Source organism: Ambystoma mexicanum, chromosome 1q (genome assembly GCF_040938575.1).
Source record: "Ambystoma mexicanum isolate Mex_15411 chromosome 1q, UKY_AmexF1_1, whole genome shotgun sequence".
Taxonomy (NCBI): domain Eukaryota; kingdom Metazoa; phylum Chordata; class Amphibia; order Caudata; family Ambystomatidae; genus Ambystoma; species Ambystoma mexicanum.
In genome coordinates, this window is record NC_090922.1 from 978603146 (window position 1) to 978627489 (window position 24344).

Here is a 24344-nt window from a genome sequence, read left to right on the forward strand (position 1 = left end):
TAACGGCCTCTACTTCCATCTGTATGGTGTACATAAAGACAGACATGGGCCCTCATTAGGACCCTGGCGGAGTGGGTTTCCGCCAGCGGTAATCGCGGCGGACCCGTCCGCCGTACTACGAGTTCCCTTAGCGCCATGGAGGTTTTCTCCGCCTGGTTTTACCGGGCGGAGAAAACCATGGCGCTAAGGGACCTCGTTGTTAATTACGCCGCAGTACTTTACGGCGGCGTAATTAACTCCTTCCCCACTCCCATTATACCCTATGGGGCAAGAATGGGAATGGGGAAGGGTAAAATGGGGATTGGGGATTTACCGCTCCGCCAAGGTCGGCATGGGGTGGTAAATCCGCCAACCCCCATGGCGCTATCGGCGGCTTTCCGCCATGCTCCGCGGTGCATTTAGCACCGCGGATTCCGCCAGGGTCGTAATGAGGGCCATGGTCATTTACCAAAAAAGATGACATCATTTTTAAAAGACGCACTGGGAGTATGTGTTTGGTAAGGCTCCCATTGCTCAGAGCTATTTTCGTATCTCACAAAGTAATCTAAAGTTAGAAATGTATAAACCAAAGAAGATTGTGTCAAGAAGGAAAGATATGCAATGAAATTTCAATGTAATGAATCCCCAAAAAATGAACATTTTTATTTATGGTACCTGCCCCGAGACTATTTCCATATGATTGTTCACTTCAAAGACTTATTATACATGCAAACCTAGAACATGGTAAAATATATTTAAAAATCTAGTGTCCACTACTCAACTGGGTCAGCGTGTGCTGAAATTCAGTTGGAACTGTATTGGGCAGTATTTTCCAAAGTACTCTTGTGCAAAGGTTATTGGTGTACCGTGAATGCTTATATATCTTGCGTACATATCTTCTGAGAAGTGCATACTGCAGACACTGGAAATCCACAGTTCAACAGCCATTTTTGTATTAAATTTAAATCCTTTGGAAAAAGATGAGGACTGTACTATCACTTTTAGCATGGCTGGTATTACTGCAACCGAAAATGATACAATTAGGCATTGTTCGATTGCCCTTATGATCTGATAAAGAAATATACAAAATGATTAGTATTAAAAAAGTATTGCATTGATTAAACCAAACATCACATCCTTCTGATAATAGAAATAATTTGACTTTATAGAAAATGGCTCAGAAAGCACACTGAAAACATGCACTACTGAAACCCTTGCCACCCAATTCTGAGGTCCCTTGAAGGGAACCGTAAAGGACGTGTGGTCAGACCACACGTTCTTTACGGGACCCGTTAAGGGACCTTGGAGCTAATAACGGGTCTGCAATTAGCAGGCCCGCATGCGCGTCCAATCCTATGACCACAATGCGTTTGCTTGATACCTGAACTGCCTCGATGTCTATGGACATGATCGTGCCTGGCACAACATCTGTGTGTGCAATTGGGTGCAATATAAAATCTGATGGTGTTCTCCATTCCTTTCTCGTTATCTCTGGTACCACGCGGGCTAATACTTTGATGCCATAAATAAACATGTCTATGTCAATGGGTATTCCTTGCACCACAACATCATTCATCACTGTGCTAATCATCAACATTGCTCGTACTGGGCATACTCCTGGGGTAAAGCACACTATTCCCCGCTCAGTAAACAAAATGGTCATGTTTAATTTACTTAGCAAATCTCTGCCCAGTAAATTGATTGGCGCGTCTTCGTGGTACAGTAAGGGTGCGAGCACGGTTTCCCCCCCACTGTTATATCAAGATCTTTAGTGTAAGGAACTTTTAAAATAGCCCCAGAGAAACCCTGTGTTTCCAAATTCCTGCCTGAGAGCGGAAAACGCCCTTCCATAAGACATGATTTTTCTGCTCCCGAGTCTACCATGAAGATAAACTGCTTGTTTCCTATCTCTGCCCCCACTATTGGTTCCTCTTCTGCACGTAGGGTGGTGGATAGGACTGGACACGCAAGTGTTCCCTGTGGGCTGTCCTAGTCTGCATACCTTTCTTGCTCTGGTACTGAAAAGACAATCGGCCTCATTACGACCCAGGCGGTCCGGAAATAACGATGGCGGTAAACCCACCGCCACCATTGTTTCCGGACCGCCTGAGTCCGACCCCTGCAGGCGGGAGGTGATGTTCCCGCCAGGTCTGACCTGGCGGTTTTAACACCTCCCGCATGCAAGCGGACGAGGAAACACCGGCAGCATTACGAGATGCTGCCGGTGTTTCCATGATCCCCATTTCCATCGAGTCCCATAGGACTCAATGGGAATGGGGATTTACACCATTCCGCCTCCGTGATTCCCGGAAAACCGGGGTTGTAATGCCCCGGTATTTCCGGGAATCACGGAGGCGGAATGGTAATACGAGTCCGGTGTTAACCAGGCGGTTTTACCGCCTCGGTTAACGCCAGACTCGTAATGAGGCCTATTGTCTCCAACCGCTGTCACGCAGCGGAATGGCGCAGGTGCGCCATTTGCAGCCATTGTAAAACAGTTACTATTTGCATTGCCTCCAGCATTTCGTCTCACCATGGGTTGCTGTGCGCTGTGATGCGGTTGTAGGGGTGGCTGTCTTTGCTGCATTTGAGGTTCGTTATAGCACTGGTCTTGTTGTCTTCCCCCTCCCATTGGTAACCCATAGGTGCTACCTGGGTGTGGGCATACCCATCCTTGTTCATTTTCCATGGTCTGCTGCCCTTGGAAATACCCTGAAGGCCGCAATCTGGAATCCCTCAAATAATGTCCCCATCTCCCACAGTTCCAACAAGACCCTTGCGGTCCTCCTCTCATCCCCTGCCCACCAAATCCTCTATTCCCCATACCTCCAAATCCTCCTCTCTGGCCACGGTACCCACCTCTTCCTCTTTCCGGTATTTATTGCCACTGTGGTCCGCTGTATGAATCCTCTCCGTTCCACGGTCCTTGTTCTCCTGCCGTCCGCAACGCTGCTATTGTCACTGGCCTACTTCCCGCTCCTTCATTCCCCTCGTTTTCTCTATCTGCGGCTATGCTGGTATTTACGGCGGTGACCTTTTTGTTCTGCACCAGTTTCGCTTCGTCTGCCAGCCTTTTCTGTGCTATCTCCTTTTCCCTCTCTTTGATCCTCCGGCAGTGGTGTACAATTATACTCTGAATCTCAGGCCAACCCTTGGCTTCTATCCCAGCTGTTTTATCCAAGGCCTGTTCCTCCTTCGGGAGCCCCTTTTTGATGATAAAATAGAACAAAGCGGTGGACTGATTCCATGCCGTGCCAGTTTCGCTTCTCCACAAATCCTGCACCCGTAGTATGAATTGCATAGAATCCTCCTTTACTTCAATTGTACACTGCATCACTAAATGTAATTCTGTAATGCCTGGAAACATGCGCCGCAATAAGTCCCATACTTGCACTCGAACGTTGTTGAACGGTGATCCATCGAGGCGGTCACAACTCATCTTCACTCCTGGGAATCCTGCCTTTTCCCATACTGCGTCTGCCTGATGGCCGACTGCCAGTACTAACAAACTTTTTACGTCGCCTATGGCTAATGGCACCCCTGCCATGTGTTTTTTGAATGCGTGTATCCATTTCCCAGCTCCTCCCGATAGTGGGTGGAGAACTTTCAACAAGTTATTTTTATCCATTTGGTCCATGGAATGTAGTGCAGCCTACCTGACCCCTTGTGTATCAACAGCATCTGTAATTTATGTTTCTTTCCTGTTTTACTTACCGTCCCTTTCTTTATCTTGCTTACCAACATATTCCCTGTTCGCTATCTTAATCTACCCTGCCATCGTGGAGGTGATCGCGGATCCATGTCATCGAAATGATGCGGCAGTGGGGACCCTATTGCCTCCACTCCTTCTTCATATTCGTCTAGATCACTCCACACCTATTCTAACTCTGTTGCTTGTTTGTAATTCTCCTCCTGTCCTTCCCCTTGCTGACTTTCTAGGGGTGGTTGGACGTATAATCCTCACTGGTTTGTCATTTAGATGAAACAGGAACTCTCCTGATTGCCATTCTTTTTCTCGCCCTTTTGGTATGTGTGTCCCCTGTGATGATATCGATCGTGCATGCTCTGACATTGCTGGCGCCATCTCCCCTGCTGTGTTTATTGAAGGTATGAGATCTGCCGTAGACAATGGTGTTATCTCCCCTCCCTCAACAGCATTTGTCCTCTGTAGCACAATGCTCTCAGCCGTGTTATTTCCATCTGCGCATGTGCTAGATGGCGGTCTAACTCTCCGGTTAAGTGTGCTAAATTGCTAAATTCATGGGAGGTGCACTTGTCAGGCCATACAAACCTCCTTTATCATAGGGCGGTGGTGCTGTAGCTACCGCTCCGTTTGAGGGTGTGGGGGTGAGACATGCCGGTACATATAGAGGCTCGCTGTACCCTACTGCTGGTCTTGACATTAAGGGATATATTTTAGTTGTGTCACCCTCAGCTGTAGTGGTTGTGCACTCGCCCTTTGGCGTTCCGCTTGCCTCTTCCTGCATATTCGGGTTTTCACTCGTTCTTTCTTTACCTACCTCTGCTGTGGGTGTAACTTCCTCGAACATAAGCCACAGGTCCAGTACTTCTCTTCTATTTTTTAACTGTTTCCCCTTATATCTTGCTAACAAGTGTGTGGACACTAAATCTAACACACGTTTATCGAATGACCCACCTTCTGGCCAAATCGGCATCACACTAACTCCTTTTATCTCCGTCAACCATTGATCGTGGTACTTTTGTATCTTTTCACTGTATAGCGGAAGGTGTTGAAAAATATGGGCTAGTGGTGTTATTCCACCCATGATGATGGTTCTCCTTGTGCCTGTGTGTATGGTTGAATCTCAGTCTCCTTCTAATCACCTCTCCACCCACTCGTCCTTCCTTCTAGATCAACAATATATTACGGGTCTTTCTATTACTGATAGTTTCTTTGTGTACATATATCTATCAACACATGTCAGTATGCAATGTCACTAATGTGATTATTGCCTTTCCAAATTCAACAGTTCACTTTTGCATGTATACAATTTTATCAACAAAGTAATTGCAATACCTTGATATTCTTGATAACAAATAAACAGAGCATGAAAAACACATAACACATATCATGCACATGCACTACCTGCGCGCTTTTATTTCCCCTTTGTTCCCGTTACCACTTCGTCCCCATTTCACCTATTCTCCTCATTCACGCCCCACCTCTTACACCTTCTTACTCGTTCCCAAGAATTCTCACTTACACGGAAAAAGAATATTCTAAAAAACTACTCCGAGTCTACTCAATATACGAGACTCCTACTATTTTCTCTTTATCTTCACTTATTTATTCTGCACTGGATGAGACAATGCTACGCGGCACCGCCTTCTACCCCGTTCGCGCTAGGATACCTCTTCTCTTCTTCACTTTACTTCTCACAAACCTAATGGCCATATAAAGGACAGATCAGAAAAGCCTCATCATCACTCACACAGGCCCTACTCTTCCCTATAATCCGTTACCACCTGTTCCCCTGTTCCCTCCTATTCCCCCTTACCTTTCCTTGGTAACCTTCGCAACCGCACTCACGTGTTCAGTCAGGTGATCCGAGGGTCACCATTCGTGGTCCGACCCCAGTTGGGTCCGTACCCCAACCAAGCTGTGGCCCGCCTCAGCGAGCAGCTTTTCCGTCGGGTATTCATCAACCGGGAACCCTTGACCCTTTCTTGTAGTGCGCACAGGCTGGTCGGCCACGGAGGTGATGGTTTTGCTGGGGGGCGTCCCGGATCTCGCCGTACAGGGCGGGCCTTGAGGCACCTCTCCAAATCACGTCGCAGGGGGTCACCAAATGTTTGTGCCCTCCCTGTCTCACACGTGCAAGAAAATAAAACAGACTTTCCCCGGACAGGGAATAAGGCAAAAGAGAGCAAGCTGCGAGAGTTCAAGGAAAAGTTTATCTAGATCTCTGAGAGCGCTCTGACAAAGTCAATGTTACATCACATTATATAGGCACATTGTCATATCTAACATATGATGCTACGTTGGACCCGGATTGGTCAGCCAGGGTGGTGTCTTAGGTGTGGGCATCATCTATTCCACCTGGTTGGTTGCTTGGTTGGTGGGAGGATGGACATCAAATATCTGTGCTCCGAATGGTTGAAGGTCAGGTCGCTGTGAAGCAGGGTTGTCACTATCTAACTAATGAATACATTCTAAATAATGCATGCACTAAATAACGGTTGATCAAAAGACCCTCAGTAGTTTATCATGTCACTATACAAATCACACAGGTGTCTATATCATCTATAACATTTGGGTTATATAGGTCACAGGTTTAAGGGTCTTGACCACTATAATACTCTCATTGAACTGTGGGGTTAGTCTCACAATAATCTCAGGTATGTGGCATTTGTTAGTATTAGGCACGATATACTGCAGCAGGGGTCTAATGTTAGTTGGGAGTCTGTTGGGTGGGCCTCATAGCATGGTCAGCGGTCTGGCACATGAAAGGAATATCTTGCAGGGACACACGGTCAGAATGGCAGTAAGTTTCCATTGGCGAGGGTGCGGTGCAAGGACACGTTTGTGGAGATGAACGAACTATGTGCTTAGTTCATGCTGGTTCACATCCAGGACAGTGATCTCAGCGGAAGACTGATGTGATACATTTATTAGTTGTTGCAAATACCTCCGGCTTCAGCGTGAGAATGGAGCCGCAGAGTTTTCCATTCAGAGTGGGAACGAGGGTGGTGGCCGTGTGCTCTGAGCCTGGTTGCTGCGGGAAAAGCGAGAGAAGCATTTCGTACTATCGCAGTGAGGCCTGGTCACCAAGATGCAGTCGAAAGGGGGTACAAAAATGGATGCCCTGTGTCCTGCTCAGTGGACCCATCTACGAGAATGTAACCCAAAGTTAACATTGCATAAGGGCAAGGGGCGAACCCACTACTGGAGGCACTTGGTCCGAGTCTTGTACTGAGAAGTGAATGATGCGAGGGGCCTGCTGGCCCCTCGCTCCCACACACTGTTCAGTGTAAATCGAAATTAATTTTTGATGTTTCCTACGACCAAACCGCCCTATTATAATAACTCTCTGTCTAAGAACCCTGGCACCTTGCCAAAAACTCTGCCTTTACTGCTGTCCTGCACAATTTGCATCAATCGCCCTCACCTCCCTCGGTCTTGAGAACTTCAATTCAGAAGCCCACAAGTACCAACAGTTGCACGCTCCCCCACGCATCCTGTTTGACGCTCATCTAAGGCAAGTCAATCCTGGACCCGACAATACATACTTTTGAACTTCGCACATCAACAATATTCCTGGTTGCACTGCACCCTGTGTACAATTTTTGAAAGTCAGACATTCATATGTTATGGCTTAAATGTAATACTGCATTACGTTTGAAATTCAAACTTAGATGTGTTATTGTGTAAATGCATTATGGTATTACTATTGAAAGTCAAACCTAGATGTGTTATTGCCCCAATTCTGAAAAGCAAACCTATATGTGTTATTACCCCAGTTCTAAAAAGCAAACCTAGATGTGTTATTACCCCAATTCTAAAAAGCAAACCTAGATGTGTTATTGCCCCAATTCTGAAAGGCAAACCTGGATGTGTTATTGCCCCAATTATGAAAAGCAAACCTAGATGTGTTATTGTCCCAATTCTGAAAGGCGAAAGGCAAAACTGGATGTGTTACTTCCCCAATTCTGAAAAGCAAACATAGATGTGTTATTGCCCCAATTCTGAAAGGCAAGCCTCGGTGTGTATTGCCCCAATTCTGTAAAGCAAACCAAGATGTGTTATTGCCCCAATTCTGAAAAGCAAACCTAGATGTGTTATTGCCCCAATTCTGAAAAGCAAACCAAGATGTGTTCTTGCCCCAATTCTGAAAGGCAAACCTTGATGTATTATTGCCCCATTTCCACCTGACTGCAGTAACTTTGCAGACAGCCACCTAACCGGGGCCAACTCAGATCACCATGTCACATGCAGGGGGACTAAACAAACAGTTCCTAGCCCTAACATGCAAAGCAAAAAGCCTCTTGCAAATGGCGCTGGTGCTTCCTGACTCACGATACATTCCTCCTTCCCACCTTCTTCCCAACACACAGCCCTTCGCACGTCCCAAGGACTTGCAAAATACACCCATGACCACTAGTGAACAGAAAACTTTGGACCACACAGAGCCCAAATACAAACATCCCACGCCAAGTACTGTGGCACACACTACCCCATGCCCATGCTTAGCCTCCCGTAACATCCAAATCCTGAAGGACACCACTACAAAGTGTAAACTAAGTAAATCCACACCCAGCCTGCAGGAAAATGAGCAAACACCCTCATTATACAATATTAAGGGCACTCTCATCAACACTAGATCCCTCCTGGCACATCCACTAGACATAGCTGACCTCATGACCACCCTAGACCTTGACTTCCTAGCCACCACTGAAACTTGGCTCCATGCTTCAGCTGGCCCATCCTCTCCATGGCCATTCCTGAAGGATACACCATCCTTAGAAAAGACAGGACAGGCTCCAAAGGAGGGGGAGTTGCACTCATCACCAAAAGCAACCTTCAGATAAGGACAATCACCACCCCAACCTTCCCATCAGGGGAACTGATTTCGTTCAAACTTTCACTCTCATCCACATCTACCCTCACCATCCACCTGATTTACGTACTGCCTGGCACACTTCCATCCTTCAAAGAAGATATAGTAATAATAAATAATAATAATTTGACACTTATATAGCGCTACGAACCCTCAGGTATCTGAGCGCTGCTTATTATTACCCACAGTGTGGGGTGATCATTTATCAACCTCGGAAGGATGAAAGGCTGAGTATGGCCTTGCCGGGATTCAAACCTGCGTTAGCAGGCTCTGCAAGATGTTAAAGCGAGCACTCTACTCGCTGTGCCATAGTAACGCTTCTCACTACCAACACCAATCATTTATCAGAAATCATCATCATGGGTGACTTCAATCTAGGTCTAAACGACCCATCCAATAGCCAAGCTACCAATATCGGCAACACTGCTAAAGCACAAGCCTTTACCTTCAGAATCACGAGCCCCACACATGACAAAGGATGCACACTACAATGGCTGGCGGACCTAAATTGGTTTGCCGACATCCTAACCAATACACCATGCCTGTGGTCAGACCACATTATCCAATTTAATATCAGCTTCTTACCCAAGTCCAACACTCTACCGCAACCTATTGCAGCAGCTCACGCAAGAAACCCAAAGAACATCACACCATACAACATGCTCCCCCTGCTACTCCCAATCACCACGCTCGTAAACACCACTTCTAAACCTACCACCTTAGTAAAGCTCTATGACCAGACCCTGCAGCACCCCTAGGACTTCGCAAATCAAAACCCATCGCCCACTCCAACTCTTGGTTCATGGACAACCTAAAGAACCTTTGCATGGCCAAAAGAACAGCAGAGAACAACTGGAAAAAAAATACATCCATCAAAAACTAAATTCTCTTCAACTCCCTAGCAACTTAATACAAAGCAGCCACCATCCATGCTAAGGGTAATACATACAATACAAGAATCAAGAATGCCAACTCTGACACCAAAGAGCTCTTCTCCATTCTTCGGGAGCTCAAATCACCCGCCACCACACCAGAACATTGCATTGAGGACCTCCCCTGGTGCACTCACATCCGAAATGCCATATCTGACAAAGTCACCTCACTTCATAAGAAAATCAAAGCCAAATCATCTAAGCTTGCCCCAGTAGACTTGCCTCTCGGCCTGCCTCCTCCACACAATAACCCCACTGAAACACTAAAAACCATTAATGGATTAAAGCCATCAAGATGCCAAGGCAACGTCTGTCCAGCAACCTTCATAAAAGATTGTACCGAGAAACTCGCACCATTCATCACAACCCTACTCAACAATTCCTTCAACGATAGCAACATACTAGGACACCTGAAAGAAGCATGGGTGCTCCCATTGCTAAAAAAACTACATTAGACTTAAATTTCCTGACTAATTACCGACCAATCAAGGCAGTGTTGTTTCTAATGAAAATTCTTGACAGAGTTGCTTACCTACAAACCTGAAAATACCTGGATACCCATAACCTCCTAGGCCTCCGTAAATCATGCTTCCGCCCAGGCCATGGGGCAGAAACCACCCTCCTGGACCTTAAAATACAAATGGATCAGATCAAGGATATAGAAGACCTGGCAACTCTCCTCCTCCTAGACCTGTCCGCTGCATTCGACCTAGTCAACCACAATATCCTTTGTCAACTCTTGGAACAAGGAGCCCATTTCTCAACCAGTGCCATAAAAAAGATCAAATACTTCCTGGCAGACTGCAAAACAGGAGCCTTTTCATCCATGGCAGCAGCGCATCCGGTCACAGTCTCATGCGGAGTACCACAAGGAACTTGTGTCTCTCCTACCCGCTACAATGTATTTACTAAGCCACTTTTTGACCTCCTCGACAAACTGGGCATCACATACACTAACTCTGCTGACAATACCCACATTCTCGTACCTATCTCAGGTAACTTTGACACTGACACAAACTATGAAACAATACTTACCTCGCAATTCAAGCCTGGATGGCACAACACAAGCTTTGGCTGAATGATGAAAAAAACAGAAATACTCCTTATCGGCAACCCCTCTAGTCTAAACTAGTGACTCCAAGCCTACAAATCCTTCAACATTGATGGCAACATCATCACAGTGGCAAGGAAGTAAAAACATTAGGCGTCTATTTGGACTCATCTTTGTCTCTTACGAGACAAGCCAATGCCATTGCCTCATCAGCAGCCTACACAGCCAACTGACCACAGCTAGCAGATCATTCCTAATGACAGACAACTGCATCACACTAGCCAGAGCTCTCATCTTATCGAGAATCGACTACTGCAACTCCCTCATTCATAGCTCTAACTCGTGAAACCTCAATAAGTTGCAAATAACCCAAAACAATGCAATCATTCCCAAAAAGGATAACATATCCACAGTAAGGCGCAACCTCCACTGGTTACCAGTACATGATTGCATCAAATTCAAAGTCCTGCCACTAACCCACAAATGCCTGTCCAAAGGTGCCTCAGCCTATGTTGCCAACCAATTTGCTAAAGACCAGACTAACAGACCTACCTGATCAGCTTACTTACTCACACCTTCTTACCATCCCAAGATTCAAACTGCAAAAAGCTGGAGCTGGCAGCTTCCTAGTAATCACAGCTAAACAGTTGAACTCTATGCCACTCTTAATCAGAGCAGCCATGCCGTTCTGGTCATCTGCAAAGGTCGTCAAACCTGGCTCTTCACCCAAGAACCAGCCCTAACCTCCCCATGATTAACCTGCCACCACCACTAAACGGTCTATGCAATCAATTATTCAATCTAGGTACCTACTCTATGCTAAACTGTTTGTAACTGCTATGCAAGTCCTGTGGTGGGACTGTAACCCATGTCCACATCAAACAAACATGTAACCATATATGCAATTAATCATTAATCATACAATTAATGTATTAATTCCATGTCAAACTGTGTTTAGCCTAACCATTATGCAAGCTCTGTGGTATGACTGTAACCCACGTTCACAGCAAACAAACATGTAACCATATTCTTAAATCTAAGCACCTAGATGCCTCAGGGCTTGGTGCGTTATATAAATGTACAAATAAGTAAATAAATAAATGTTCAAGCGACACACACATATGTTGATTGCACAGACGGGGTCTTCAAAGGGGAGCTGGAGACACTGGGTCTGCGGTGGCCAGGTGGCCAATGGTTGCAGTGCAAAAGATGCCTTTGAGGTGCACATGGTGTTCAGCACCTTGAGCCTTCCCATCCACCCAGCCCCTTTATGAGCAAACGGTCACAAGTGCGAACTACCATTGATACTGGAGGGGGGATGGATGAGGATGGGCCATGCGCAATAGGCCCACAGCAATGTTCACGGGATACATACATATGTTGATTGTAGGGCAGGTGGCTTCAAAGCAGAGTTTGGAGATGCCAGGTGTGCAGTGGCCATGTGGACAATTGTCCCAGTGAGGAAGATGCCTATGAGGTGTAGATGATGTTCGGCACCTTGAGCCTTCCCATCCACCCTTGTGAGTGCACCATCACAGGTGTAAACAGCCATTGATACTGGAGAGGGGGCTGGATGAGGATGGGGCAAGCATGCTAAGCGCAGAGCAATGTTCAAGGGACACATACATATGTTGATTGCAGAGACTGGGTCTTCAAAGGGGAGTCTGGGGACACCCGGTCTATGGTGGCCATGTGGACAATGGTTACAGTGGAGAAGATTCCTTTGAGGTGCATATGGTGTTCGGCACCTTGAGCCTTCCCATTCACCCAGCCCCCTTGGGAGCACACAGTCAGAGGTGTGACCTGCCATTGATACTGGATGGGGGATTGATGAGGATCGGGCGAGCACGATAGGCCCGGAGCAATATTTACGGCATACATACATATGTTGATTGCAGGCAGGGGGCTTCAAAGCGGAGTCTGGAGACACAGGGTCTGCAGTGGCCATGTGGACAATGGTTGCAGTGTAGAAAATGATTTTAAGGTGTACATAGTGTTCAGCACCTTGAGCCTTCCCATCCACCCAGCCCTTTGCAAGCGCACGGTCATGGGTGCCAACTGACATTGATATTGGAGGGGGGATGGAAGAGGATGGGGCGAGCGTGATGCATCCAGAGCAAAAGTCATTGACACATGCATATGTTGATTGCAGGGGTGGGATCTTCAAAGAGGAGTCTGGAGACACCGGGTATGCGGGGACCATGTGGACAATGGTCACAGTGCGGCAGTTGCCTTTGAGGTGCACATGGTGTTCGATACCTTAAGTCTTCCCATCCACCCAGCCCTCTTGCAAGCGCACGGTCACAGGTGCGAACTGCCATCGATACTAGAGGGGGGTGGATGAGGATGAGGCAAGCGTAATAGGCCAATACATGTGTTATTGCACACCATATCTTATGATACTTTTATATGTTTGGACGTGTAGTGGAATTACAAAAGATTTCTCACACCTGTTCAGCCTGAATTATTTTTTATTTTTGTATTTCGTTTTGCAACTTGGATGTCAGTGACAATACAAATTATACGGCTGCGGACAAGGTATTGGCTGCATATATCCACAGTAGTGTCATCTGTCACTGTGGAATTCCTTACGAATGGCTCGAACCACACAGGCAGCTATTTCTCTCCAGACGTAAAATCCCAGTCTTCCATGAATTCACCATGTAAACGTGCAATATGCCACAAGCCTGTACCACCTGTGTAAGAGATATAGGGTCTCATTACAAGTCTGGCGGTAACCGTGCCGGTAAAACCGGCATGTTGCCGCCAGACTTGCACATTTTTCCAGCACCTGACTTGCAGGAAACACAAGGGCATTAAGCCCCTGCGGTCCATGAAGTCAAGGTGCCGGAACATTAATTCCCCAATCCCATTTGACTCTGATAGGACTCAAATGGAATGGGGACTACAGAAGGACTGGTATGGTGCCGGTGCTTCTGTGATACTCTGCAGGTGGGTTCTGACCTGCCCGCCAGTTCTGACCCTGGCGGGCGGGACGGCGCTCAGCTGTAGACTCGGACCATCACCATTCGCAGCATGGATCATCTAAGGCTGTTGGCCCTAAAGTCATGCATCTCGGTAACGCATAGAAGCGGTGTGTATTCTTCGGCAATGTATGCCAAGCAGCCAGAGGTTTCTCTGCAACAACAATTCTCCACCAGAGTAGCCATAAGCTCACAACAATGGCAGGTACACCCGGTGGAAACGTATTCCATGCAACTGGGTTCAGGCTCCGGCGATTGTCATGACTTTCACATCGTCTCGATATTTTCTTTTACAACAAGCTCCTCTTCTGAAAATTCAGGCTTGTACATGTATCGCTGAATTGTTGTCATAGTTTCTGAATAGTGAAGAAGCACAGAATCATCAGAGAGGCAAATTAAAACCTTTTTGTTTGTGTAAGCAAAGAAAAGAGTTCTCTCATTAACATTGAATGTTATTCAAATACAAGCATACAAACAGACAATGTCACAAAAGCACATCATAAAAAGTCAAGAACAATAGTCTCAAACTGTAGAAATTCCCATGGACACATGTTTAAATATGGTTTCGTAAAGACCTCTGTACATAATATAAGAAATTAAAAGTGACTACTGGGTTATTTGATTTTAGGCCAAATAAGTATCTGTTCTCAGTGTGTCGTACATGGCAGAGAGCAGAAACAATAAAATGTAGATATCGGTGCACTACTATGTACAATGGTTCACAATGTGTGTGAATTTGAAGACTGTACAAACTAGTTCTAGTGCTCCAGGTAAAGCTCTACTAAAAAAATAAGAGCTAAGAACATCAAAATGTTATTACCTCAGAAATCACTGGGGTGAATTTCAGATACTGAGGCTCATCATAATCCTCATAATCCTGCCTCTTCCACTTTATCTATACCGGTGAAAAATATACAGTTAAGTTATTTTTTAACTCTAGTTTACGATTCATAAGCATACATCAATAATTCGGAATCACTGCTGTTTACATCACATGATCCAAAAAGTGTCTAAACTTAAAGACACTCCCGTCCCCTGCACACCTTACAAGCTGAAATAAATCAGTCAAATTTCATAACATTTGCACTTTTATATATAGAAAGAATTGTCAATTTAGAACATAGGTAACAAAATATCTTCATAAAAGTACAGAAAAAAGCTATCAACTGACTTCCAATATGGCCAGCATGAAAAACAAATCAAACCAGACAAAGAAATAAGCTCCCAATTTTGAACTGCAGCTTCAAGCTCTACGCGTTTCGGGGACTATCCCCTTCTTCAGGAGCAAAAATATCTCACAGTGGGAATGTTGTCAAAGAAAATAAGAGTCTGTCTGTGCATCTGTCTGTGCACGACGTACACATAACCAGGATCCCTGCGAATACTCCTGCCGTCCTCAACAAGTGAAATGTGATTGCCGAACTCTAAGGCAAATCAATAGCCAATCCAATCCAAATTCAGGACTTCCAGTACTCCGCATCCAATGTAAAGCATCCTGCTGATTATAGATATGTATAATGCAATTCCAGAAGCGCACCTCTTCACCTCAGATTCAACGGCTCCTCTCCAATTTACACGTAACTGGGATCTGTTGCATTGGATGCGGAGTACTGGAAGTCCTGAATTTGGATTGGATTGGCTATTGATTTGCCTTAGAGTTCGGCAATCACATTTCACTTGTTGAGGACGGCAGGAGTATTCGCAGGGATCCTGGTTATGTGTACGTCGTGCACAGACAGATGCACAGACAGACTCTTATTTTCTTTGACAACATTCCCACTGTGAGATATTTTTGCTCCTGAAGAAGGGGATAGTCCCCGAAACGCGTAGAGCTTGAAGCTGCAGTTCAAAATTGGGAGCTTATTTCTTTGTCTGGTTTGATTTGTTTTTCATGCTGGCCATATTGGAAGTCAGTTGATAGCTTTTTTCTGTACTTTTATGAAGATATTTTGTTACCTATGTTCTAAATTGACAATTCTTTCTATATATAAAAGTGCAAATGTTATGAAATTTGACTGATTTATTTCAGCTTGTAAGGTGTGCAGGGGACGGGAGTGTCTTTAAGTTTAGACACTTTTTGTTTTATGTTTAACACATGCTCCATGTCAGGGCGTGTATTCCTCCCCAGCACCCAGAATTGTAATAAAATCTCTCTAAATAGTTATTTAGTTTTTGAGTAATTAGGTGTGCTCTGATAGATACTTCTTTTTACATCACATGATCAACAGTTTTCGATTACGTGTTTATAGATTGCAATCATCAGCTGTATATATCAGTGGTGTTGCTAGGCTCACATTGATATGTCGGCTTAGAACATTTAAATATTCTCCTTGAATCATTTTGCATTCATTTGCGATCATTTAGCTTTACAATTTGAATGTGAACTCACTACGCTCACACATTCCCATCTAATACAGTCACGTGATCGGATTGCGATCACATGACCCCACACCGAAGTGAATTTAACCGTGATACTGGATGGGAGGCTGTATTAGCATCCGTGTTCCTGTTCCCTATCACGGTCATTTAAAGATATACAGAGGTGACTGGACATTTTAGTGACAGATGAGTCTAGGAGATATGATTTGTAAAATCATAAGTTAGTAAACAGCATCCAGTTAATCTTTCTCCTAAGTGAGCCTTATATCTGTTTTAGATTCACCATATGAGAAAATTAGACCTTCCAGTTCTCCACGAGCGCAACCAATTGGACATTTTCACCATTCCAAAAAAAGTATATGAAATGTACTTATTCTTGGCTCATTTTTTTGGGCTTGACATATACATACTATTAGTGATGTAAATGGCATAATACATGGGCAATATTTGGTATGTCTTTCAGATCAGGCTGACGTTCGTAACATAGAACAATCCAACCAATTCTAAAGGAATTGTGTCATTTGTCCAAAAAGGTCAGTCAATTGACAACATTACCATTATATATTCATAAGTGTTTGGTTTGGGGAATAAGTTTTAGTTACACTGTTTTTCTATTTTTTTCTGATAGTATTAAATCATCAGTAACATTTACACCGGAAGAAGGGGTCCCAGAAGTGTGAAGTATTGACTTCATCCACCATATCTAAGCAATTAAATGTAGTGGAAATCAAGACGGATCAATACACAAATGTTACTGTATTATTTTGATGATTGTAGTGAATTGATAAACACAGGCATTGGGAAAAAGATTTAAAAGGGGCTTTATTGTAACTAGATACTTAAGTAAGAATATAATGAGGAGTGGATGTGAGCCCCACCGGACTCCGGCTCTGTAGTTCAGTTTATCTTCAACTCGCTGCTCACGCATATGAGAACCCTGACAAGCTCACAGCTTGTGTTACCGGAGGGACTGGATACTACACATCTTCCCTCCTTTGCAATAATACAGTCACAAAAAACTCTTAGAGTCTTTACACAAAATCTTTCATGAAACGAGGTCTGCGACTTACTCTTCCCCATCTCAACTGGCATGGAATATCTGTGGCAACACTTGGCAAGGAAAACTTCAACACTTCCTTTCTTTCCACCACTCTCCTCACACTCCTCCCATCACTGACATCAACTGCACTCATCCACTCAACAGCATCTTTGTCACCCTCACTGTGCCTTCTATCAACATTCTTTACCACACACACTCTCTCCATATTCCAGACCCTTCCATCTTCTACTCTAACCATGTTTGAACACTTCAGCTACACCTACAGGTTTAGACCATTTACATGGTCCATTTCTTGGAGCAGGTGGAAGTTTGATTCTCACAAACTCCCCACAGTCGGAGCAACATTTTTTCCACTTTCAGATAATGACTTATCATGAGCAGACTTGTTCTTTATCTGGGTGTTCCTAATATTCTCCTACACAATCTCAAAAGTTTTCTCCACATTGGTTACTTTCCCCATCCAAGATGGTACCAATTTGGTGTTCGCTTTCCTTCCTCTGCTCAACTGAAACTAAGATAATCCTGTTGTACAATGTGGAATGAAGTGATGTGCAATCATTTTTTCTCTGACTGTTTTCTCCCAGTCTAACCAATTTGACCATGCCCATCAAATAGCTTCTTTGAGTATTTTATTATAATGCTCAACCACTCCATTTGTCTGAGGTTGATAGATGGCACTCTTTTATGATCGATGGATTTTTTTATACAAAGGTTTTCCATTTCTCTGGAGCGAAACTGAGTACCATTATCAGTCATAATACTCTTTGGAAAACCTTCCCTTTCACAAATCTCAGAAAGAAAATAAGTAACCGTTTTTGTGGTGATGCAAGGCCTAATCAGCACCTCTACCCAACTGGTTAATGAATCAATTACAACGAGACAGAACTGTTGCTTCCCACTAATGCATATTGGGCCAAAAATTTCTATACCTAAATCATCCCATGGCTTCTCAGGAATTTCTGTCAAAACCATTGGATATCTTGTACTCGTGCACACTCTATCACTCTCATTGCAAAGGATACAATTACGAGTCATTCTCTCAATTTGAAGGTCACATCCTGGCCACCAAAAGTAATTTTGTATCCTTTGTTTGGCTTTAACTATCCCTTGGTGACCTTCATGTCCGAGATCAATCAATCTCTAACGTACTCCTGTTGGTGGAATTATTCTGTCACCTCTCATAATCATGCCTTTTTGCACATGTAGTTCATCTGCAACCGTTCAGTATTCCATGAGACAACATTCCTCAAACTTTGCCTTCTTCAGAGGACATTGATTCCTAATCAGTTGGTTCAGTCGTGCCATCGAAATATCTTGTGTCTCCGCTTACTTCCATTCACTTTGTGGTATGGATGCTGCTTCTACTTAGAACTACTTCTGAGTCATTTTCATTGCCATCATCCAATTCAGAGACATTAGTGAGGTGAGATAAACAATCAGCAGCAGTAGGTTTGACTCCTGGTACATATCGCACTGTACAATTGAATTCTTGCAATAGTATTACCCATCTTCTAACTCGATTTGAGACTTTATCCAACCCTTTATTCATGATAATGTGAACTTACGGTTTGTGATCTGTACGAAACTCCACATCTACACCCCAGATGAAACTTCAAAATGTTTCTGCTGCCCATTTAATGGCTAGAGTTTCTTTTTCTATGGCATCATAGGATTTCTCAGCTCCCTTCAGCAATCTTGATGCGAAGGCAATTAAAACTTCTTTCCCATCAACTTCCAGAGTAACCACTGACCCAAGGCCCAGATTGCTGGCGTCAGTGGTGACGATAGTTTTCCTATCACTCCTGACATTTTTTTAATGCTGGGGCTTTGGCCAACACAAACTTAATGAACTCAGATTTTTCTTTGCACTCTTTTCTCCATTCAAAGTTTTTCCTCTTAAGAAGCTCACTCAATGGAACAGTGTGGAATGCAAAATCACGTATACATTTTGAATAATATCCTGCCATTACAGTGAAAGTCTGAACTTCGTTCTTGGAATTTGGTCTGGGAATACATTTAATGGCATCAGCCAAATGTTTATTTAGTCGTATGCCATCCGCTAAAATTGTGTGGCCAAGATATTCAATCTCTGAACTGTTTATGCTGCACTTGTCCTTGCTTAAAGTCATTCCTGCATCATACAGCTTTCTGCAGACATACTCCAACCTCTCATTATGTAATTTCTGCTCATCCGAATATATCAAATATATCAAAATATCATCCTGGAAGCATATAATGCCTTGGTCTCCTTCAAAAAGTCTGTGCATAATTCTCTGAAACACAGATGCGACAGACACCAATCCAAAAGGCATTCTTTTGTATTGATATAGCCCATTGGGTGTAATAAAGGCTGTTATTTTTTCTGGAATTCTTGTGCAATTTTCCCTGATGGTATGCTGATGTTAAATCCAAAGTAGAGAAAAATCTCGATGGACCTATCATGGAGACTATTTCTTGAATGTTTGGAAGCGGGTGTCTGTCCAGAACTACACATTTATTCAACTCTCGCATGTCTACACATATTCTGAGCTTGCCAGACCTTTTCCTTAGTACCACCAATGGCAAGACCCATTCACTGGCATCAATGCTCTCTATTATTCCTTGATCGTCCAAAGTCTTTATTTCTTTTCTTACTTCACCTCTCATTGATAATGGAAGAAGTGCGGCAAAGTGCAGTCTCAGGCAGTTCCCCTTTGAGAAATCTGCTGGACTCACTACCTTACTTTCTTACTTTCTTACTTTCTTACTTCCAGCGTGTTGTGGACTTTGAAAACACCAGAAAACACCAGAAAAAGCACCTTGTGGCTTTAAGGGAGCCAGCGTTGAGTGGGCGCTCCGCCTCCCCACCGAGACTCTACTCCACAAAAACCGGCATCCCTCGCGAAGCGACGCGAAGTGCGGCAAAGTGCAGTCTCAGGCAGTCCCCCTGTGAGAAATCTGCTGGACTCACTTACTTACTTTCTTTTCCCTTTCAACAAAACTTGCAGCGTGTTGTGGACTTTTAAAACACCAGAAAAAGCACCTTGTGGCTTTAAGGGAGCCAGCGTTGAGCGTGCGCTCCGCCTCCCCACCGAGCCTCTACTGCACAAAACTCAGCATCCCTCACGAAGCGACGCGAAGTGTGGCAAAGTGCAGTCTCAGGCAGTCAACGGCATCGAGGCATGAAGGCAGGAAGGTAAACCTCACCACCAAATCTCATTGTCTATGGTCTTCATTTAATCGACTAATTTTGTGGTGGGTCACCTCTTGGGGTGGTTCTTCGGACTGTTCATTATCCATCAGGCCAATGGCTAAAAAAGATCTAGCTGGGGTGCTAAATACTCCTCTAGGCACTCCACCCCCAAATCACCAGCCAAAGGACCCTTTTACACTCAACATGGAAGACAGTTTTTTTTTACAGGAAAAAACTGACAGGTTTGTTCGCGAACTCTATCCCGAAGTGGCAATCGCCGGTACAACTACGTTGCATGTTAACACCCTGCAATCTGAAGTAGAAACAACTGAGGCAAGCGTCGAAGAGACTAGCCCGGTAAAACAGGCGGACATTTACCATCTTGAACCGAAGCCATCCTCTGAATCCATCAACAACATACCTCCCTCTGGAGTGGTGGGTGGCGAGATTACGGGCTCCGGCAAGGAAATAATGACAATAGAGCCGTTACTTGAAGTGCCTGGCCAGATGCACCAAAAAACTCCCCCACAGAGCCTCACTAGTGCCCGACATCAAAAGGAACAAACTGCAGCAAATGACAATTCCATCATCTTAACAAAGTCCAGTAATGCCCACGACGTTGATCCCTTTGTCTTTGGAGCTGATAATAGGACAAAGAATTCTCAGTACCAAAATCAAAAGCCAAATCGAGGCTGGAAACCCTTCGGTATCTCACTTCAAACCAAATCAGTTACTTCAGACACCCCACGACCTATGGATCACCGGTGGCACGTGTCCCCAGCTCAGGGCCCAAATGGGGGCCCAACGCCCCCAACGACCCCAAATGGGGGAGCCCCCTCACACCAAGGCAACAATAATCGACCAAGAGGCTACTTCTCGAGGCCTCACAAAGGACCCTTTCCGCAGCAGGCACCATTTCCCAGTAAACGATTCAGAAGACAACCCTCACCGACGGACGAAGATCTCTTAACGATCTTGGCTACCACTCAGGCGGATGAACCTGCCAAAAATGATCCCAAGATAGACACTGAAATGATTACAGCATTTGCGCTTGTAATGGCTCCATCCATGAAACTAATTGAGTCACAAAACGAGCAGCTACGGGATCACACGACTACCATCGCCATGCTATACTCCAAAATGATCTTGTAGAAGGATTTGTCACGGCAATCTAGTCAAATCTGGATAAAAGTGCTGACCAGACCGCTGAAATCCTAAAGAGGATCATTGAGCCAATAATTAAGGATAGAGAAACTAGGAGATCAGAGAGGCTGAGTCTTCTTCCAGAAGGAGTGGGTGGTACTCAGGCGGGTACGGTGAGTCCAGCAAAGATTTCTAACCAGACTATACCGTCATCTGGGAGGGGATCAGAGGAAACTCTTAACCTGCCAAAACATCAGGATAAATCCACTGGCACTGAACCCACTACAGAGACGAGGGGCGGCACCTCCCATAAAGATGCAAGTTCAACTACCCCTAGGGTGGTGGATCCTTTGCCTCCGGCGACAACCGTGCCACCCGGACCACCCCAACCCAAGGTCAGAGTCAAACTGTATGATCTGTTCACAAAACCAAACAGAGGAGTAAATTCGTTGGCCAGTGAAAAACTAGAACTCAACAAAAAAGGTGACAGAAATTATGGAAAACCGACCTCTGTGCCGACAAAACAGACAGGCTCAGTGCCCTCCATTCCATGAAAAGCATCAGTTCGGACCAAAGCTACAACTAGGCTAACTCTACCCAGAAATCTGGTCTTACCCGACCAACCTTTAATTTACGACAGAAGTGCAAGGAAACCCACAGGGGCCCCAGCAAAACCATCAAAGGCTCCAACAGAAGAGATTGACTATCTCTTAGACAAAGAGAGGCAGAACAATAGCGTGAACAGCTCTCTCATGGATTTATCAGTCTATTCAGACTCGAACGACTCCTGGGTCGAAGAAGTGGGCTCAGCTTCTCCGGCATCTGAATCTTGTTCAGATAAAGAGGATGCGCTAGAAACATCAGAACCTAAAGACGCAGCTCAAAAGGTGGAAGGGGCCAACAAATGGTCCGAAGAGGGTGGAGATTTTCCAGCCGTACATCCCATTCTACAGGCGATAAAACTGAACGTACAGGGAGCCGACTCAGCTAGGAAATTCATGTCGAAATCCAGAGTCCCCACTCTGAGGGTCAATCAGGCTCGCGCCCCAGTGCAGGAGAGGGAGACCAAGGACACTACTGAAGCTATGGCCTTCAAGACCCCTGAGAGCAAGAGGATCACATTGGAAATGAAGAACGTACGAAAAGAACCAAACTACAAACCCCAAAACGAGAATGTAAAGGGCACACGAAGAACAGTGTCTTGGGGTGAAAACACAGACACAGGCTCAAGACTGGGGCCCAACAATAAAAACGAAGACAAAGGATCGGAGGCAAAGGGTGGTAAGGGTCTCTTTAGACTCCTTTTAGAGAGAACTCTTGGCTATGAAGATAACCTCACTATGAACCGGAACAACGTAATGCGTCTCGTACACTCAATTGACTCACCGGACAATCTGAAATCAAAGGATATCGATTTGATCGAATTTCACAACGAGCAGCATCACGACAGTGTGGTCCTTCACATGGGGGAATGGAAGACAAGATCTGCACTCCTCAAACTTGGCCCTAAACTCAATCTCTGTGGGTTCTCGCTCAAGGAGTTGGAGGAGGACAAGCGTACCCGTTCTGAAGGTACCAAGGACAGGGACCACGTCGAAGGAGGATCTCAAAAGTATAAACCAGTCCCCGAGCAGGGTCGTCTACCGCAGTCAGTGAAAAGGGCCCAGGACGACTTACAGGCTGATGTCTGAGGAGTATCTCTCTCCGCGGCAGGGGCCTCCCTCTGGAACAGCCTTCCTGCCTCCCTGAAACTTGAGGAGAACCATCTCCGGTTCCGGAAGCACCTCAAAACCTTCCTCTTCACTTCTGCTTTCTCTCTCCCTCTCCCCTGCTAAATTCTTCACCAATACTGCACTGATTCTGCAACTGGGCCACTCTCACCGACCTCGGTCCTGGGCCCAGTCACTCTTCACTTGCACTGCCTCCCTGGCAACCCCTGCACTGCGGGACTGTCTCTGTATCACTACAGCCCCCCCCCCCCCAGCACTTGTCTGCACTTACCTTGCACTTGCCACCAGCTGGCCCTATTTATTTATTATTTTATTTCTATTCTACTTATTTGTACTGCACTCCCCCCCCACTCGCCCTTCCCCTTGCACTTTTTCCCTTCCCCCTACCCCTGCACTTGCGCGGTCTGAATGACACCTGGCCTAGTAGGATTGTTGTCTGTCTTCCCCTTGTTCCCCCCTCCCTGCCTCGTCGCGCTTTGAAACACTTGTGTATAGGCGCATTACAAATGCCTTATCATATCATATATCAACACGCAGCTCCCCGAACACATCCGACGAGAACTCTGTAAGCAGCTCGGACGACTGGAGGTGGTTGGCGGGGTTCCTAGCAGCGAAATCATAATGCCAGCTGGATCCCTCTTGTGCTCCACGAACCACCTTGGCTAAAGGCAAAACAATTATGAGTTGGAACACAATGGGGTTCTCCCATCTGCTAGGAAAGCAAGCTTGGGACCTAACAAAATACGACCCCTTTTATTGCAAGAGACGTGGCTGTGTGATTTACCTCTCCTAGATGGATACAAAATGTTCCTAAACCCGGCCATAAAGGGCCTCAAAGGTAGACCAAGTTCGGGCCCCCTGCTGGGTATAAAACGTACATCTGGTCTAAGGGTGACTTAGTCCACAAATCAAAACCCTTGGATACAGCTAACTACAGTTCAATTAAACACTAAGGTTGGGTCAGATCTATTGGAATGGAACCTGCTTGTATGTAACATCTATTGGAGACCCACAGAAAGACAAGAGGACAACTTCAAGGAAGAATTGCTTAAAGCGATCGACGACGCTAGGATTTTGTGTCCCAACCTGGAGGTCCTCCTCTGTGGTGATTTTAATATGGAATGCTTTGATAAAAAGGGGAGAAAAATCGAGTTTCTGTCTTTGCACTCCACAAATAACATATCAAGAGGAGTCGACCTCGACAAAGAACTAGCAAGTAGAAACATCTTAATGGTAAACGGACGCCTATTGGGCGACCTACCCACTGCCACTACCTGGAAACGGGCAAATCAAGGCAGTACATTGGACTATATGTTCGTAACAGAGTCACTGATG